Raw genomic sequence first — 19432 nt, 5'->3', positions numbered from 1 at the left:
TAACACTTGGCACATTTAGAAAAAGATCCATTTAGTTAACTGTGACAAAATCACACAGCTAAGAGACAGTGAAGCCTTGGTCTGAATCCTACTCCTCTCAGGACTGATGTGTATTTGGGGGCATTATCTAATTTCTTCTTAGCGTAGGTGTCACCTCCAAATAGGAATCCCAGTTGTGCCTCTCGTATAGCAGTGTTTTAAGGCATAAGTGGAAAAAAACCCGTAAAAGGACTAGCATGGTGTCTACACTCAATAAATGGTAGCTTACATGATAGGCACTTACCACTCTATTTCCTTTTAAGAATCACACATCAAAGCATCCAAGTTGTGCCAAAACCCTTGGGACTGTAAGGACCTTGACTTCGTTTTTTGGAGGCATTATTGAGTCTTTACGATATTCTTCTAAAAAAAAAAAAAAAAAGGTGTGACTTTCTGGTATGCAGGTGTGGGAAATAAGGGAAAATGTCAACTCACCTGATTTAATTGTAGTAGAATAACTCAGAACAAGTGAGCGTGTTATCCAAAGGTGCTGGCCCTAGAGCTGGTGGGGAGTTCAAGTCCTCAGAGCCTAGGCACACGGTGGTGGTCAACTGCACCTAACAGGTGTCCTGCCACATTTGATGTCGTTAGTGGCTTTTGGAAGTTTTTTCAACACTGGAATGGGAACTCCTGGAAACAGAGACCTCGTTTCAATCTTTTCTTTTGCTCTAGCTTCAAGACGCAGTGGTGTAATTAATGCTCCCTGGATACGTAGATGGCAAGTTTCAGTAAGCAAACCAAAAGAACTAGCAAAACTACCTAAAAGGTGGTGTCATTGCTGCAGTTTCTTGGTCTAATGAAATTAAAATCATCTGCATGAAGTGCTGGTTGGAGTAACGTTATGGATAAGTTTCTTTTACCCTGATTTTGTTTCTCCCTTTAATGAAACCATCTATACTCTCTTAAGATTGCAAGGACATTTTGGGATGGCTAATGTTAAAGGGGTCCATTTGTCTGGGCTCTTTTCCAGACCTTTTCTACAGTTACTGCAGTTACAACTTTTGGAAATGCTTGGCTACAGTTAGGCTTGGTTAAATATATTATCCAGTCTCTAAAGCCTACAGTAGACATTTTTGCATGTATTGAAGTTAAAAATTGCCACTTAACGTATAATTTTATTATTTCTGATGCACTTTATAAACCTCATCTTTCTAATTCTCTTAAGAGGCAAACTGTCCTGCAAGGAGATATTTGTAAAACCTTCCAAATGTGGGTAAATAGACTGAACCTAAGACCTCTTTTTTAACAGAATGTCGTTCCTTGCTTAGGCTTTCCTATTGTCGCTGCCATTCTCTTTTGCATGTGATGCTTTAAAGCACAAACCAGGAATCACACAGGCCCCGCTGGAATATAAGATCATGAGCCACACAGTATTTAGCCCAAATGTCACAGAAAAACATGTGCATTTTATCATCAGATAAGTGTGAACACTTTTACCTCTATAGACTGAGGTAAAGTAATATAGGACTTTATTTTTAATTTGTAAAAATATTGCCAGATTAGTCTGGACAGACATCTGTCTAGACAGACAGACAAGCAATATTTTGTTTCAAGTGCTAGCAGCTTTCACCATTTTATTTTTTATTTTTTACTTTTTATAAATTTATTTTTTATTGGTGTTCAATTTGCCAACATATAGCATAACACCCAGTGCTCATCCCATCAAGTGCCCCCCTCAGTGCCCGTCACCCAGTCACCCCCACCCCCTGCCCACCTCCCTTTCTACCACCCCTAGTTCGTTTCCCAGAGTTAGGAGGCTCTCATGCTCGGCCTCCCTTTCAGCTTTCACCATTTTAAATATGGTTTATCATCATAACGCTGGAGATTTGTAGCTTTTGTATTTTGGTGTCCCATGGAGAAGGAGGTGACCTCAGTTCAGTCCAAAAGGACAGGGGGCAACGTTCCAAAATGGCACAATCCATGTAGCATTCTGTTTCTGAGCAAAGAATTGAACACACACAAAATACCACCTTTGCTTCTGTCGCTGATGTCGTCTGATTGACTTGGAACAGGTAGGCTGTGTGGGGTTTATTCCTTAAGCTTTAGGTTTCAGCTGATTTTAAGTCAGTGTAAGAGGTAGTGCATGTGAGAGAGAGACAGACAGACAGAAAGAATAGGAATAGATTTTCTTCAATTGAATAGAAATCGATCTCAATCAGGATTTTTTGAATCAAACTTCACTCAAATATCAGTTGGTAGAGGCACCCCCCAAGGGTGCCGAGCATCCTGTGGGTACCACCTGCTTGAGTCTGCCGAGGATGAGAGGCCCTGACCACTCTCCACGTGGCCCATTTTCTGGGGCGAGGCTCATCCTTCAGGGACAAGGAGCAGGCTTGCTTTGTGCTCCATCTCCCAGGCCGTGTTGATCAGCTGGGATGCAAACCCACCGAGCCTAAGACCAGGCTCTCTGTGTGCACCGTGGGACCCGGTGGATGTGAGGAATCACTGCAAACCTAATGCCCAAGCTCCTTGCTCTGCTGCTCCCTTGTCTCTGACCCAGGAGACTTGGGTCATCGGTCAGTGTCCATTAAATGCGTCCATGAAACACGGACAGGCTGCTGTGCTAGCTTATAAGAAGGCCGAAATCCCAGGCCCAGCCCCATCTCAGAACTCAGATTGGAAATTGTATGCGGTAAAAACGAGCACCAATGAGAGGAGCATAGAAGATGATTTTGTATTAAGAATATCATTCAGGGGCACCTGGGTGGCTCAGCGGTTGAGCATCTGCCTTCAGCTCAGGTTGCGATCCTGGGGTCCTGAGATCGAGTCCCGCATCAGGCTCCCTACAGGGAACCTGCTTCTCCCTCTGCCTGTGGCTCTGTCTCTCTTTCTGTGTCTCTCATGAATAAATAAATAAAATCTTAAGAAAAAGAAAATCATTCAGATATTTTAAATACAGCTAATATTTCTTTCAATTCACTATTTTTTGATATGCAAATCTCCAATGAATCCAAAATTAGTTATAAACCACATTCAACATAAGTAGATATAACACAACAAATTTTCTTAAATTAAGTCCTTAACTACAGGTCTCAGCTCGGAGAAAATATTTTAGAACCACTTAAACAGTTCAGAAAAACAATACACTTGGAAAGTCCTTAAAATAAGTTGAATAATAGCATATCTGAGTCACCGAATAGCAAAATAATGAAAATATATTTATGATTTGGTTATTCTGAGTGGAATTTATCTGAAATTTAGACGGTCTTCTTATTGGATGTGGTGTGGAATAATGAAACACCTGCAAGGTGATTTTAACCATCCAGTTTTTCTTTTATGAACAAATTTGGAAATGGCAAGCTTAACTTGAAAGCATTGGGTTGCAGGTACCCAGCATGGAAACCGAAGCATCTCCAAGAACTGCAATTAAAATATGTTTATATTTGGAGATAGGAGATTCTGATTCCTTTAGAGCCCTGTTAAATTAGGTGCAAAATGATATGTTCATGGTTGAATTAAAAAAAAGTCAGTGAGAGCTGCTTAACATCTGGCAAAATAATCTTAGTTTAGAACAGAGATCCCTGTACATTGATTGCTTTCCCTAAGATTAAAAGCCACCACAAGTACATGCTCCTTCATGAAGAGGGAAAGAAAATAAGCTGTATGAAAAAGAAAGTATAGACCGTCTATGTGTAAATGATACTTCAGTAAAAATGGGAAGATTCCTTTGGTCCCGTCATCTTACATTTTGCAACACTTACTATTTATGAGGTTTGTTTTTGGGCTCAGAACTCCAAATTTGTTGTGAAAAAGTGTCTAGATGAGATCATTTCATCCAGTGATGAGGTAGCTTCTCTTTCCATGTGCATTTTCTGCATACTCCTGTCTCCTTTTGCCATGTTGTTTAATGCTCATTGTTTATTGTTAAATTTACTGATTTTCCTTTTTTTCATTTGGCTTTTCTGGGTATTGCTTAACAAAATATCCTGTGCATTTATAAGGAATAAGTTTGCAGGCTGGCCTGTTCTTTGCAGGTAGGGAGGGATGGAGGAGTGAGGAAAATAAATAAATGCTTCTTTGTTACAATACGCTGATGACCAACATCACGGGGTTGGAAGAGTTTGTGCATTTAGGAAGAAAGGATCTTTGGATTGTGTACTTTATTATGAAAAGTTGCTTGACATTCTACTCATGAAATGGGTTCACACTGCCAAGAAGGGACTGTAGCACATTTATTCCTAGTAGTAGAAGTCAAATCTATCTCCATATTTGCAGATTTAATCAATTGAATATGTTTTCCTCTTTTTTACATTGGTTTTTGCAATTTCTGACAATGGTCTTTTTTATAGAGCAAAAATCACTCTGAGTATCGAAACCTACCAATTCCCCATCTGTTCTTCCTAAAAAACTATTGAGGCGTAAGAGAGAAGAACGACACGTGAGGTAATAGCTACCTCTGTTCCAGCTTTCCAGATGAGAGAACCGCTTTCAGAGACATAGCATTTCCTGCCACTAAAAATATAGCCACTTCACCAGCAAAAATCAAGTTTATTTTCCTCTACTTTTAAATAAAAAAGTTTTTTTACAGATTTCTTTATTGAGTTGAGAGAGGGAGGAAGAGAGAGAGAGTGCGCACAAGCAGGGGGAAGGGTGGGGAGAGGGAGAGTTAGAGTCTCAAGCAGACTCCCCACTAAGCATGGAGCCCCAAGTAGGGCTGGATCCCAGGACCCTGGGATCATGACCTGAGCCAAAATCCAGTCCGTCACTTAACCGACTGAGCCACCCAGGTGCCCCTAAATAAAATTTAATGTCTCAGAAAATTAAAAGAATCTGAATCTTTCTGTCACCATTCGTTTCTACATTGGCTTCTATGATGGTCTTGGAATACACCAGCAGGTTCCCTCTTGACTCCCTAGATGCCTTCTCAGGGCTGCCTTCCTCCATCCACCCATGGAAAATTGCAACCTTCACACAACTCCCAGTACATCTCATCCTCCTTTACTGCTTTATCCTTTCTGCTAGCACTGCTCATAATCTAACATCATGCATAGCTGTTTATTGTTTGTCCTATCCCTAGAGAATAAGCCCCGTGAAGATAATTTGTTTTGTTCCATCCTGTCTTCCAAGTGTCCTCCATGGTGCCTGGCACGCTGCTAAGGGAGTGCTCAAGAAATAGTGTTTGAATAAGTGATTCAGTGATTCTGTATCTCTGCCAAACACTTGAGGCAAAGTGATAATCTTGTACTTTCTTTTTAAAAAAAGTAAAAATTCTGGGGCACCTGGGTGGCTGGTTGAGTGTCTGACTCTTGATGTTAGCTCAGGTCTTGATCTCAGGGTTGCAAAATCAAGCCCCCCGTTGGGATCCGTGCTGGGTGTGGAGCCCACTAAAAAAAAGTAAAAATTCTGATTTAAAAAAACTGTGATAAAGGTTTTTGTTGTTGTAGGTTGTTAGTTTTTTGTTTGTTTGTTTGTTTGTTTTTTTGAGCTTAAAGGTGTGGTATTGTGTGCCAGATTTTCTTTTCTTTTTCTTTTTTTTTTTTTTATTTAGATCTCAGGAAATCTCAAGTGCCCTCATTTTCTTTAAAGGATTATGTTGTTGAAGCCATTATTACACAGTTGTAGTGGTGGCTGCCAGAAGACTGAGAAAGATATAAATGGGTAGGTCTTTTAGAGACGCGACCTGTGCTCTTGAGTCCTGTACAGAGGCTGTACCTCCAAAAGGGTCTCCTTCTTGGAATCAATCATCACCCCGGGAAAATCAATGGACATGCTGTTCCATCGGCTTAAAATGTATGTTTCTTTGCAACATGGAAACTGTTTTTTTTTTTTTTTAATAAAGTAATTGATTTCTGTCTTTTCTCACCAAGTATTGCTAAAAAACCCCCACATATTTCTTCTTATCTTCCATTACATAAATCTTCCCATGCAAAAATTCCATTAACTTAAAAACAGATAGTGATCTTTTTCTTGCTAAGTTAAGGAAAAAATTATAAAAAGGCAAGGCATTGAACCAATCATATAATTTACACCATAAAGTGACACAAAGATTTATCATTTGGAATCTCTGTGAGAATAACTCTTCCATCAGGTCTCTGCTCAGGTGTGTGTACAAAGGGGAAAGAGATCACCTCTGCTCATTCTGCAAGGGGCTACCCTGGGGTCGACGAAGAAGCGCTTTAATAGGCTATATGATGGTCTTTCTAATTTTTTATATACGTACATAAACCTGATAATGTGGGTACTATAGCTTATCACCTCACACAGTTTTATGTATAAGATTTAACAGATCAGAGCTATGACCACAGATTATAGCATTAAAAATCTTTTTTTTTTGAAAAAGGAGAAAAAAGAGACAAACTGAAAAACCAGACTCTTAACTATAGAGAACAAACTGGTGGATGCCAGAAGGGGGATGGGTGAAATAGGTGATAGGGATTGAGGAGAGCACTTGTGATGAGCACCGAGTGTTGTATAGAACGCTATGTTGTATGGAATCACTATATTGTATACCTGAGATTAATAGAACTTTGTATGTTAATCATACCGGAATAAAAAAAAATAAATACCTTTTTCTAAAATCTGTCATGAAAGGTTTCCACATAGTTGTGGAATGTTCTTAAGGAGAAACACTAAAATTAAAACGTACTTGTCAAAATTTCCAAGCCAATTTTAGAAAAGTGAATCATTTCTTCCCTACCCACTTTCTACTAAATTCAGCAGCATAGCAATCTATTTTATTTTACTTTATTTTATTTTATTTTATTTTATTTTATTTTATTTTATTATGTTAAAGAGGGAGAGAGAAAGTGTGTGCCAGAGTGTGAGGGGGTGCAGAGAGAGAAAGAGAGAGAGAGAGAATCTCAAGCAAACTCTCTGTCCAGTGCTCTGTCCCGCGCTCATGTTGGGGCTCAATCTCACAACCCTGAGATCATGAGCTGAGTGGAAATCAACAGTTGGACAATTAACTGACTGAACCACCCAGGTGTCCTAGATTCTCTTTTAAAAATTCAGAAAATTCTTTGTTCTACAGGATGTTATGTTGATGGGCTTATGCTTCCTGGAAGCATTAATATATAGTTTAATAATGATTGGAACTAAATTACTATCCATGCTGTATCCTGTAGAGCTTGTTGCGTCTGACATCTTGAGGCATCTATCACCACCTTTGTGCCTATTGCACGTGTTTACAAGTACACAACATCCATATGGCTGGCTATAGTATATACACACATTTTTCATTCTAGGAGAAATAGTGCCATTAGGTGAGTTTTTATACTCTCTAATGGCAAAATGTGAAAACAATGCAACACAGTAGGTTTCCCATCCTTTGGTTTGCAGTCAAAAGCCTTACAGCCAAATTTATTGCCTTAGTATGGTAATCTACTCAACTCAGATGTCTTAGAGCAGTTATTCCAGTTTTCTTCAAAAAACTGTGTTATATTTATCTTTAAGTGATTTATCTCATACCGTGCTTTAGTTTGTGACCTGCTTCAAATTCTTTCAGAACGTCAAATACTCAAATACAATGAAAGTTAAGTTTGTATTTCTGTTGTGAATAAACATATATCTACCTTTAATTCCAACAGTGAATAAAATTAGAATTTCATAGGTTAGAGCAGTCGACAGAACACTCTGAATGCTTTCCTTCCAGGAATATATTCCCATTAAATTTACTTCTTTTGGTGGCTCCAACATTCAGAATGTTTTTTCACCTTTGAGTTCTTCATCAGGGGGTTACTGATCTGAAGGGCCAGTTATCTAATGTTTTATAGCATGTGGCTAATTGCCTGTGTTTTTATTAGATCTCTCTTCTTTTTGGTAAATTTACTTATTTAAAAAAATAACAATGACTTACACACGAAATAACCTACACAGCAATAGACCAGCAAACTCACATCTTTCGTGAGTTTAATAATATTCTTGTTTTGCCACATCGACCTGTAGCTCTGGTTCAACACATTAAGAAATCATCCACATGAGGCTTTTATTTTTGTTCCCAGCCAAAATGAATTTCTTTGTAAACTCTATGATTTCCCATGAATCCATGAATTTGAAACTAAGCAGTGCCCGACTCTAAGGATTAATGGGAAAATATTTGGGGTTTTCTAACTCTGACTGAAGGCTGGGTGAAATCAATTATTTAAGCACTATAAAGCAAGAGCTTGGGTCTCAGACAACGATTACAAAGCAGACACACTTTAACACCCAGAACAACCATGTGGATCTTGTTGATTCCTTTACCATGGCCAACGGGTGAATGAAATATCATTCCTGTCTGCTGATGCCATGGAGATTCCTTCAATCTAAGAGCAGCTGGAGGTCCCATTTACACACACACACACACACACACACACACACACTTTTTGGTTGTACAGATGTTAAATATAAAGAATCACTATAACTTTTATTAAAGCAATCAGAAAAGCGATTGACTTTTTTTTTTCTACTGTATCTGCAGTGGTTTTCTGGGTTTCAGATACTCAATTTGTACAAAGTAATAAATGTCAGTGCTCTGAAAAGGAAAGTATTATACTTCTTACTGCGCTCCTGAAATAGTCAAATGCTATGGAAAAATTTATTGAACACTTGATGTGACTTTTATAGTCAGTCTGATTTTTAAGTGCTTAGAGGAGATACGCTTTACTATGCCTGGGTGCTCAGCAGTTGTACTACCCAATGCTTCACACTGTTAGATGAATTATTTGAAATACATGGCATTCAGATTGCTAAAACTTCTGATTCAAAGGAAGTCAATGGGTATTTTAGATGGCATTGGAGAACATGGGAGAGAGGAAAGATTAGAGGAAGAAGGAGGTGTTCACAAACAATCGTGTTTAGAGCTCTTGAAGATTAGCAACAGCTCCATGGCTTTGAAATCTAATAATCACATAAAGCCCCTCTCAAAGCAGTTGCAGCTTTTGGTGCCAGTTTTTCCCATATAGATCAACCTGCAGTAATTTATCAAGATCAAGGTAAATTTCAAAGAGAATTTTTCTAAAAACAAATCATGGTCACTGCTGATTATTCATTCAAAATCATAAATCTTTTGTGGTGAGGTGACAGAGACCAGACATTGTCACTGAACTGAAAAATAAAAAACAAAAAGCAAAAAACAAAATAAAAAAGCAACTATTTTCCTCCTTGTTTGTAGTGATCAATGTGAGGTTTTAGTATCAGTCTCGAATATCTTCTGGTATCTGTGATTTAGACTAGAGCGCTCTACTTCAAACTTTTATTCACGGACCTCTTAAGGGATTTTGTGAAACTATGGATAACTTCATATTTAACTGACCATTTTAAAGTTTTCATTATAAACATAAATATTGAAACTTAAAAAAAAAAAACTTCCATCATATGGTAAATGAGCATAACTAAATTGAAACTGCTACTTCATTTTTTGAATTGCATCTCATGGAATTTAAATACCATAGCGATTTGCTATGAACCATTATGTATTTTAAAAATATAGAAAATATATTTATGTTTGAATGCCTTTTGCTGATCATCTTATACTTCCATGTAAAAAGAACACATGTACATTACGCATAATTAGAATATACAATTTTAGACTTTCCTGTGGTTGTAAATCTCTGATAAATGATTTTTTTTCTGAATTGGATCTTCACTATAGTTTTATTTTTATGACATTGATAACTTTTTATATATACTAAATTTTTGAAAGATAGTATTTAAATATACAATTCAGAAATTTGGTAGTGCATCTCTTTATAAGTCTTTTACTGGGTGGAACTTTTAAATGTTAATTTATGTATCTAAATATTCCTTGTTGCTGGATTTAGACAGTGTTCAAATAGAATTCTAATTATATCTTTTTTGTTAGCTTAGATGTACATGTTCAGAAACCTTATCACATAGATAAGCAGGTAGAAACAGAAGAAGTTTTATTATTAGAATTTGGCATAATTCTTTGCAGTCCTTCCTAGTTATCATTCCAAATCACAGATTATTAGAAACCGTCTTGATAATAGATCACTACCAGTTGGGTCTTGCCTTAATTTTGTTCAAAACAAAGAATTGTAAACTACCTGACTTATGAAAAGATTTATTACCAGTCATTAATCATTTCCTTTCTCAACACCAATAATAATATTTTTATACCTCTGTTTGGCTTCCCAGAAGTTTTTACACCCCAGAAAATGGACTGCAGTAACTCCGAGATGAGCAAGTACCATCTTGAGAGAGAGATTGGACAGAAGGTCTTGAAGCTCAATTAAAAGTGTATTCTCAGGAGGATCAATTTAAGACAGTGTACGTGCGTGTGGTAATTTAAGCACATGGAAGTTGAGGATTTGGAAGTTCATGTCTTGATACCCCACGGGAAGACTTAACGTATACCTGGGTGTATGCATTCCAAAGTTTGAAGACAGCTGGTTTAGAGCATTTCAACTTACCATGAAGAATTTCTCTTCTTCAATTCAGATTAGGTAATCATGTGGTCATCCTCACAGGTTAGGTGTTTTTATTTCTGTCATCTATGTGATAATCATTTTTGAGGGAGGGGAGAAGAACTAGGACAATATGAAATACCTCTGTCAAGATACTGTAGTACAATAGGGATTAAAATATTTATAAGTAGTCTCATAACATACCTCAAAGTTCTTTGAATTTCAGGACAGCATTATTTAAAAAAATTTTTTAATGACTTTATCTTGTAGAGAAATAAATCAGATTTATTCAAAGATTTATGTATTATTCCAAGTTAAAGTACAGGAGATATTGGAAATTATTTAATTTTTAATTCATCGATAGATTAGTATAAATTCTTCATGTGGAAAATCTAAGGAAATAAAATTCATCTATCTTACACTTTGTATCTTTTTCAGACTTAATTTTGTAGACTTTTAAATAAACTTTTAAATAATTTTTTCTTTGCCTCTACTTCTATTCAGAAATTTATCCATATTTCTGAATTTTGGTTGCTCAACATTTCCAAATTCTTTGAAGCCTTTGTTGCATGCTAATAAAACCCCTGAGCATATTTGTTATGAGAAACATAACAATTTTTTTTGCACTACCATTAGCACTTTCTCTTTCCATTTAAAATACACTTTTAACAATGTAACGTTTAATGATTTTTTTTTTATATATTTGTTTCTTGCTGCCATGGCACATGGAAATACATTTTCTTCTTGGAAATGACAATAATAGCTAGTTTTTAAAATCCTGTTGCTATCAAAATCAATGACCTTTATTGTTAAAATTAATAAACAACTAACATACTTTATTTGTACTATGCTTTTTATACACATAATATCCAATACTCCAACCTAAACTAATGCGAAGATATTATCTTCCATGTTAAAAATGAGTTTGAGAGAAATTGCTATCCCCTTTTTTTAATATTATATTTTTAGAAGATGGTCAAGCGAGGATTAAAATCCAGCCTTTTTTTTTTTTTTCTTTTCAACTCTGAAATTATGCTTGGGTTTGAATTATTTTCTCCCAAATGCTTTTAAGAGTTACAGTTCTGAAGCTGTCCTTCCCTGTTACTGATTCTATTTATCCACATTATATCAAAGTCATTGCTACTTTATTTACAGGCTCATATAGTAAGAGTGAAATTTCCGGTATGTTTAAATTCATCTCTTAACCAAAATAAAAATTATATATTTATTAATTATGTATCCTGATAGACTGGTAACTGGAATATTGTCTTGTTCCCCTATTCCTGAGTCTTTAAACTCATAACTCATTAATGGTCAAATGTGTCTAAGATTATGAACTCCACTTTCTATTTTATTTCACTCTCAGGACTCCAGTCCTACCCCCGAGTTCCTGCTGAGTTACAAGGTCTTTACGTAGACTATCTTTGAATGTTTGTTATCCTACTTATATGTGGCTAAGTATATCTGCTCCTGGATACTTGTTGCTGTATTTCATCTATCATTGGAATATTCATTTCTTCTTTACTATTTACTGTTGATCTCTGTGTATTCCTGAAATTACATGTTCCATCTGCCCAGCTTCCTGCTAGCAAGCACTCATAGTTAATTTTCTCTTGCTTCTTCGTATCTGGTTTACCTAATTATAGTTTGCAGTCGTGGGATAGGTAATATGTCAGAATTTGTGAAGAGACTAGGGAATAGAAAAAATGCACACAAAGCTTCTAACTAAGAATTGGGAGGTTTTATAACTACGTATCCTGAAAGAGACACATAAAAAGAACTAGAAGATTCAATGACAAGTGGCATCTGGTTGGGCATTAAAATGTCTATAGTTTTACTTTAAATACTTCAGCATAGATGGTATTGTATTACCTGATTCTTATTATGATTAAGTTAAAACTCAGTTGCTGAATTCTGAATTCTAATAGGGAATTCAAACTCCAGGTGTCGTCAGCTGGAATTCTGCTGAGAAAGTCCATGTTCCAGTTACTTTGTATGCTCATGTCTCCCTCTTGGTCAGCACATGAGGCTTTTTTAATCACATAGTGAATGTCAGAAATGATTTTAATTTGCAAATTTGATATTTTCTAATTACAACAGTGATTGCTAAATTGGGTGCTCACTGGTAAAATTAAATATACTCAAGATACGTGGATTAGTGGGGACGCCTGGGTGGCTCAGCAGTTGAGCGTCTGCCTTTGGCTCAGGGCGTGATCCCAGGATACAGGATCAAGTCCCTCATTGGGCTTCCTACGAGGAGCCTGGTTCTCACTCTGCCTGTCTCCGCCTCTCTCTCTCTCTCTCTCTCTCTCTCTCTGTGTCTCTCATGAATAAATAAATAAATCTTACACACACACAAAAGATAGTGGATTAGTGTGTTTCCTATGCATGTTCATCCTTTGGAGAATAGTGTATAAGAATCCAGCAAGGTGTAGTCTCTAAGGAAAGATGACAACCTGGCTCAGACCTTAGTCTCAGAATCCATGTGCTTCTTAAAATTTATTGAAAATCCCGTAAGAATGTATATTATGAATTTGAAAGTAAAAAAAATTAAAATATTTATTGATCAATTTTAAAATGGTGATAAAATATTTCGTTAGACATAACATTTGTGAAAAATAACTTCATTCTTAAAAAGACTGGGAAGCTTAACATTGTTTTACATTTTTGAAAAATCTCTTTAGTCAGATGTCTCGATTATTAGAAGAGGCCACGATTCTCACATGTGTCTGCTTTGGTCTATGAAATATATCGTTTTGGTGGAAGTATACAAAGAAATCCTGATTTCATAACTCATCTGATTTATGAAGCTGAAAAAATAAGTAGTTTAACATTTTTGCAGATAATTTGGTTGTATATTTTTGGTATTACATCACAGCATAAGAAACGGCAGTTTATTGAAGATTCATTGCAATGTGGAATCTGAAATGAAACCCATGAACATTTTGTATTCTGTTCCACTAAAATCTGTTGGCCTATCTTGCACTTCAAATGGATCTTTTATCCATGCATGATTTTGTAACATTGTGCATTGGTCACTATGAAACACTGGTGCACTGACTCATGCAGATCTTACAAATGTTAACTCACTTTATTTTACAATAAAAAGAAAAAGCACAGTCATTAACATAACACTAATCTCATGAGAAAGCTTGTAAATATTGGGAAACTGCCAATATGGTAAAGAAATCAAAGTCTTAAAATTTTAAGTTTTGCTTGAAAATCCAATTTTATCACTGGCAACAAATATTGTCAATTGCTTTCTTTGAAGGAGCAGGCTCACTTCATTCAGTTTGGGGAACATGCCTGCCAAATACTCAAGGTTGAATAACCATATTTTGTCTTTCAGTTCCTCTTTCAAGTAAAAATAGTGTTCCATTAAAACAAAACAAAACAAAACAAAACAAAACAAAAAACTAGTTCGGTTGTAATTTGATCACCCAAGTGTTTTACCTTGAGTCAGCCATTGTACTTTGGTATGTAACTAATAGAAATTTTCCATTTTGCCCACAGAATGTTCAAAAGACATGTTCTCAGGGTCTAGGTTTAATAAAATCAATAAATGTTATGCTTTCTCAAGGACATTCTTAAATGGAATTTTATCCCCTGTGAATGCACTGGCATCAAGAACACAGGCTCTGGGGCAACTGCTGGAAGAACACAAGATTCTGGTGTAGTTTGGTGCCACTGCTTTGATTTGTGCTAAGGCTCCAACAGTTTTACTCACCACTGCTTTGGTACCATCGGTGTAAATGTTGAAACACTGATAAAAGGCAGACTATTATTACAGAATAGTTTTGATCTTGCAGATTCTCCTAGGGAATCACGTTCTAGGAACTGCTATTCCAGCTAAATTAAAAAAAAAAAAGTCATTGTATCTAAACAGCAACACAGAAAATTCAGGTGGTGTTAAGGAAAGCAATTTTACTTCTGGAATCTTGTTCTGGTTAGAGGGAAGCTTCCCTGCTTGGAGGGAGCTGGATCTCTAAGAGGACAGAGAACTAGACTTCATTGGGTTTCCAGGACAGGACTATGACTGGCTTCTTACCCATTGGCTAAAAATGATTGATGACTACAATTTCTACAAAACAACCTTCAAGTTCTGCCTGACGAATCTGGATGAAGTTGGTTTACAGCATTTGAGAAATCAAGAAATGCTCATGAGAGAGAAGTCATTTTCCTTCTGGGTTCTTCTTCATACAAGCTACGGGACCCTGGACAAGTTGCATATTACGGTATCTTAGTTTCTCCTTAACAGCAGGATCGACCACCTAGGCTTGCCAAGAGGAATGAATGAACTCTCACGTGTGAAAAGTGCTTAGTTCATACGACGTGCGTGGAGTGCTTCGTTCAATGCTTGGCACACAATGAGCCCTCACCAGTGCTGGCTGCTTCTCTTATCATCGTTGTTATCATCACTGTTACTGAATGTGATTTGAAGGAAATTTGAGTTGATCAGTGGTAGTGTTTGGATGCCAGCAGAGTCACACTGAAAAAGGCATACGATATGGTCAAAGAAACAAAATAATTCAGTTAGGCTGGAATATAGGGGTGTCCAAACAGGGGTTGTAAGGGCCCAAGATGGAGAAGTTGACAGAAGGGGACTTTGCATGTTAGGATAAGACTTTAAAACTTAATTTTGTAGCCATTAAAGGATCTTGAGGGATATAATCAAAACTGTGTTTTGTTAGATTTATATGTTAGCAGAATGCATATTGGGTTTCAGAGAGGTAACAGAAATATATAGCTACAGCACTTGGACTCACGGAATTTACTTTGCCATTTTTATACAATTGTCTAGCAGATTTTAATTTTAACACCATAGTGTAAGTCCAAGTTTTGAAAGAGTAAACCTCAAATTAAGGAATGTTGCTATTGTAAAATGAATAATGTGGTGGGAAGTTCTTTGGGTCGGAGTTAGCTGTGAGCCAAAAACATAAGGAGGGCAAATATTGCCAAATATTAATTATATTTTGTGCCTGCACAAGATTTTTTTGAGTTTTATTTTATTATACTAGAAGAGGCTTAATATTTGGTCCTAACTTTTTTTTTTTTATGCCTGAACAATATAAAAGTTGGGAAGAAATTCCTTTTGTACCATGGTATGCATATAGTTTTCTGATCTCTAAAACAAAAGATTGGGTTACACGAAAGTAGAATGATAATTTTGCTTTTCTTTGCCTGTGTTTACTTATAGGAATTTTGTTACTTGCTCCTCATCCCTTAATGTCTGGAGCCTGAGAATATAGTAATAATAAAATTTCAGTGCACTGCTATGGAGATGCAGTAAAATCATGATATAAAAATAGCCAGGGAGGCTTGATCACCAGTACTAGGTGAAAAACAAAACAAAACAAAGCAAAAGAATAAATCCCAAACTCTTAGTTCATCACTGTGATCCACCCAGCATCTCTTTCTAAATAACTGTCTTTGGTCAGGAAGACAGTAGTTGGAAATGATCACGTGACACATTCTTTTAGCCACATACTTATGGCAACCTATTGATCTTTCCCTAAAATTCATGCTTAGATTAATTTGTGTTCCTCTGGTGTGGCTGAAAACGTTGCAATTTTCTAATTCAAATACAGCTAACATGAGTAAAGTATCCGCGGAGTGGAAAAAGTACTCCAAATGTGACTGAGCAATTAAGTTTGGTTTTCCAGTGTGGAAAAAAAAATGTACTCTCCAGGGGGCTCCATGTGTTGGCACCACCCAGCTGTTTGAAGAATTTGCTTGATGAAAGCAGAAATTGAAGGAGAACAAGGAAAAACAGGTGGTGTGTCAGGAGCACTGTTTCAGTGTGACATCTGCAGGTGGCTCTGCGGATCCGGGATCAGACCGACTCACTTCAAAAGGGTCCTCCTAGGGGTGCATCCAGAGTCTGCCAAAACTAAATGAGAGCTGAAAGTGTTAAAAGAATGCTAAAAATAGAGAAAGAGGGAAGGGAAGCATATGAAGTCATCCGAAGCCTCAGAAAAGATTTGATTCTCTCGAAATAAATGTATTATATATATTAATCTGTATGAAGATGTACATATTGTACATATTAATTAGTATGACATTAAAATTACAGAATATTATGCTTTGTTATGTTCATAGTTTTAAAAAAAGTCAAAAAAATCTTTGAGAGTTTCTATGGTCTGTTATCGTTGTCTCGTACCAAACCAGTAGGGTGTGCTCATGACTCAACATTCTGCTTGTGACAGCCCACCCTGACCCTGTGGTGTTTTCATTATAAGGTAAACAAAAATAGAATGCATTGAGGGGGCAAAATGCCCTGTTCACACATTACTCTTGCAGTCACTTTCATGCCTCATTAAAATGACATGTTAAGATACACTTCACTTACTTTGGTTCCTCTGCTGAAACGCTGATCAATCTCTTCTAGAATCCTCTTTTCACTTCTCCTGGGGAGTAATCCCTCAATACAGGTCCTGATGACCAAAGCTTTCTGCCTCTCTGAGCCTCTCTTTTAGGCAGCTGGCATGCTTTAGAATTGGATGCAGGAATCTTTCAGGTAAATAAACACTTTTGCAAAAAGGAGACAAACTAAATTATGTTGCTAACTCACGTCTACCCTTCATCCCACAGGATCTGGAAGGACAATGTAGAGTCTCTATTTCATTGCTTTCTTTCGACTTTTTGGGAGACCTCACTTCTCTCGCTGCAAAGTAATAAAGCTCAGTTTGGCAAAATGGACTCAGAGCAGAACTGAGAGACAAACAGTTCTTTCCAGGATAAAAATAGACGTCAGAACATTGCATTAGCTTCCTTCTAGACTTTCTTTATAATCTGTGGAGGTAGATTGCACTCAGTGGCCCTCACTAGCTGTTCACAGGAAAACTTGGCACAAGGATCCTGACTAAATGGATAGCGTGAGCTCCTCTGCCTCCCAAACCCAGGCCATCCACTGTGTGGACTACTATTGTTGAGTTGTGGCTGGCGTGGCTGAAAATGACTAAACTCAAACATTCAAGGGATACCCAAATCTAGATTGACCATCAGTACATATACCCTTACTGCTTGGTCAAATTTCCTTCTTCTACATTTAAGGCAAGGCATAGCTGGGAGTCCTAAGACATCCTAGGGGTCTCATCTATGTGTCTTTATTTGCAATATTAATATGACTTTTTAATACGGTAAAACCAAAACCACATAAAACAGAGGTTACATCAAGTATGAGGTTTACAACTGCTAAGAACTCTATTGGTGTTTGCTTGTTTGTTTTGAGAGAGAGAGAGAGAGAGAGAGAGAGAGACAGAGACAGAGAGAGAGCCCGAGCTAGGCGGGGGCCAGGGCAGAGGGGAAGAGAGAATCCCAAGCAGGCTCCATGCTCAGAGCAGAGCCAGAGGTGGGGTTTGGTCTCACGACCCTGAGATTATGACACCTGGGCAGAAATCTCAAACTGGGCACTCAATCTATTGAGCCACCCAGGCACCCCATAAGACCTTTGTTTGAAAACTAATTTACTGAAGGAGGAAAGTGCAGGGATGACCTCCAGGTTTTCCACACATGCTCTTCCTTTTAAGACCTTTCCTGTAGTCAGTTGGGGACCATAGGACTGGTTGTGGCCAATGACTGTAGAGATGATGTGTGTTAGTTCTGGTCTTGGGCAGTTTAGAGCCAATGTATCTTTTCATACCTATCTCCCAATGCAGCCAACCTTGAAGGCCTCAAATTTCAGCTATTGTGGGTATTAGGTATACAAGGGCCATCCAACATGTGTCAAACGTTAGGGAGTGAGAAATAAACCTCATGTGTGTGAAGCTTTATGATTTAGAATTTTTTTTTTGTATAGGAAAATAATCCTGATTCAAATATGAGGATACCAGTTATTTTTTATTTAGAAATTTAAAAGTTTAATTCAATTTTTGCTTATTTATTTTGAATAATACATTCATAGAGTTTATAATTTAAAATTTCATTGGACTGGGGCACCTGTGTGGCTTAGTGGATGAGCATCTGCCTTTGACACAGGTCGTGATCCTGGGGTCCTGGGATAAAGTCCTGCATCCAGCTCCCTACAGGGAGCCTGCTTCTCCCTCTGCCTGTGTCTCTGGCTCTCCCTGTGTCTTTCATGAATAAATAAGTAAAATCTTTAAAAAAAATAAAATTTCATTGGACTATAGAGTGAAAATCTTTCTCTTCTGAACCGCGATCACTCATTTCCCCTTCCTGGGAACAACCAATAATTAGTAATTTTTCATATTTACAGAAATATTTCACTTACATATAACAAATTCATATATTAAAGTCTTTTTACATAAATGAAAGCATACTATATGTTATTTTGCACTTCGCTTTTGATTTATAGGACATTTTATGTATTAGAGAAATTTATCTTTTGTCTAGAATATAAGTGCAAGTGCTTTTTCTTACTCTGTCATTTAACTTTTGAGAGATGCTTTCATAATTAAACAGTCATTTTGTTAAAGCAAAATTGAATTTAGATATAAAGTTTGGAAAGATGTCATTGAAATTATTTAATTTTTTTTAAACAAATGTCTTCTCTAACTTTTATTATTTTATGTCTGTATATTTAAAACATTGATATACTTGAAGTAAGTTTTGAGGTATGGGTCCAACTTCAGTTTTTTCCAGATACCTATCTGGTTGCCGCAATGTTATTAAACATTTTCCTCAATGATTTGAAGTGGGATCTTTATCATGTCTACTTTCCCAGATATTCTTGGGTCTATTTCTAGACTTGTTATTTTACCTCTTTGATCGCTCTCCCTAATTGTGTGCCAGTGTCATTTATTCTTCAGTTTCTCTTGTATGGATTCTCTATTCATTACTTCGGTAGCTTCCCCTTGTCCAGAGATGTTCATTCTCACTGATGCTTAACACAAGATGGAGGTCCTGGCCAAGTGTGGCAGGTGAAGAAAATAAGAGTAGGTCTGCAAAGGAAGGAGGCAGTAGCATAGAAAGGAAAGCCCTCTCAGAATCATTGAACTTTCTACGTACCATGGTCTGAATTAGTCATTTCTTTCTTCTTTTTTTATACGTTGGGCTGTGGATATGAGGTTATGAGTACAGAGCAGGTA

At 36.9% G+C, this 19432-nt stretch overlaps 1 long non-coding RNA gene across 2 annotated transcripts in view; it reads right to left on the bottom strand.

The window, feature by feature from the left end:
* LOC140594252 (uncharacterized) overlaps positions 1-16931 on the bottom strand; it is a 35093-nt gene extending 18162 nt beyond the window's left edge. Inside the window, exons 1-3 of one of the 2 annotated variants that reach the window (XR_011994994.1) lie at positions 16735-16931; positions 475-669; positions 284-402 (exon numbers count right to left, since the gene is read on the bottom strand). This is a non-coding gene — a long non-coding RNA (uncharacterized lncRNA). The remainder of the gene's footprint in view (positions 1-283; positions 403-474; positions 670-16734) is intronic. The other variant, XR_011994993.1, reaches the window with a different exon arrangement.
* Between the last annotated feature and the right edge of the window lie 2501 nt (positions 16932-19432).

Source organism: Vulpes vulpes, chromosome 10 (assembly GCF_048418805.1).
Source record: "Vulpes vulpes isolate BD-2025 chromosome 10, VulVul3, whole genome shotgun sequence".
In the NCBI taxonomy this organism is placed as follows: Eukaryota; Metazoa; Chordata; class Mammalia; order Carnivora; family Canidae; genus Vulpes; species Vulpes vulpes.
Note: the sequence above shows the minus strand (reverse complement) of the source record. Positions and strands in the feature narration are given on the sequence as shown.